Source organism: Cebus imitator, unplaced genomic scaffold, assembly GCF_001604975.1.
Source record: "Cebus imitator isolate Cc_AM_T3 unplaced genomic scaffold, Cebus_imitator-1.0 Scaffold51, whole genome shotgun sequence".
Classification (NCBI taxonomy): domain Eukaryota; kingdom Metazoa; phylum Chordata; class Mammalia; order Primates; family Cebidae; genus Cebus; species Cebus imitator.
The window spans coordinates 9,117,827-9,119,417 of NW_016107366.1; positions in this window are offsets into that span (position 1 = coordinate 9,117,827).

Genomic DNA, 1,591 nt, shown 5'->3' on the forward strand with positions numbered 1-1,591 from the left:
GGATATTTGCTATAGGCTACGGTTCTTTGTAAAGCAAAATATTTTCATCCTTAAAAAGGAGAAAGTTAAGCCTGAACAACATAGCAAGACCCCAGTTGTACAAAAAATAAGAAAAAATCAGCCCAGCATAGTGGCGCATGTCTGTAATCCCAGCTACTCAGGAGGCTGAGGCAGGAACATCGCTTGATCTTGAGAGTTCAGAGGTTGGGGTGAGCGGTGATTGCTACACTGCACTCCAGCCTGGGTAACAGAGCATGACCCTGCCTCAAAAAAAAAAAAAAAAAAAGAGAGAGAGAGAGAGAGAAAGTTATATGAAGCAACGTGTACCCTCATACCCAACCTGAATGTGTGATTAGACACAATCTTACAAATTCAACATCAATGCAAAATGAAATAAAATTTCCTATGTTAGAATTACTTGTCATAAAAACAAACATCAAGGCTATTGGATGGGGCAGTTAACACTCTGAGTGTTTCAAATTTTCATTGTAAGAATAACTTTTTTTCTGATAGATGTTCAAAAAAAGGAGTAACTTTTAAATAGTAAACATTTGCAATACTATTGTTTCATTTTTGAAATGACTTTTATTTGGCATTTACTTTGAGTTAATATTTCCTTCTTGTAATGTATTCTATTATCAGCTGCCGGCATAAGGTAGGGACCATTTTTACATGTTCTTGAAATATATCATTGAATCATAGTATATTAAAATAAAATAATAAATAAAAACCATGCACTTTTAGTGAATAATAAAAACCAGGCACTAAACAGAAAACCTCTGACATTTTTAGTATATCCATGTCACAGAAAAATGTTCACTATTTCTTATTATAGTCAGTGATTATCTTTTCAAAACACATAAGCTGCTAGGAAAAATACAGAATAATGTGTAATTTTTAGGAATTCTTGGTATTTCCCGGAATTCTGATTTCTCACTCTCAAATCCCAAAGATTAGTGTCTTTTTGGCTTTTTTCTTTTCTTTTCTTTTTTTTTTTTGACGGGTTTTTTTCTTTCTTTCACTCTGTTGTCCAGGCTGGAGTACAGTGGTGCAATCACAGATCACTGCAGCCTCGATCTTCTGCGGCTCAGGTGATCCTCCCACCTCAGCCTCCCAAGTATCTGGGACTACAGGTGCATGCCACCCCGCCTGGCTAATTTTTGTGGTTTGTATAGAGACGAGGTTTCACCAGGCTGGTCTAAAACCCCTGGGCTAAAGCAATCCACCCACCTCAGCCTCCCAAAGTGCTGGGATTACAGGCATGAACCACCGTGCCTGCTGCATTTTTTTTTTTTGCAGGGTGGGGGGGTAATGGTTTTGTTTACTTATGGCTTTGCTTTGCCTGTTTTCTGTTTGTTTGTTGTTTGCTTTGTTTTTTGTTTGTTTTGATGTGTCTTTAAATGTTGTTTTACCTTTAGTTTCCTTTCCATCTTTTTTATTCTTATAATTCATTTGTTACTGAAACCAGATCAAAAATTAACCCAGATACCTTGGGGAAATACCTAAGAGTGGAATTGCTAGTTTCTAAGGCAGATAAATGTTAAACTTACTAAGAATCTGGTAAACAGTTTTCTGAGTGGTATACTTATTT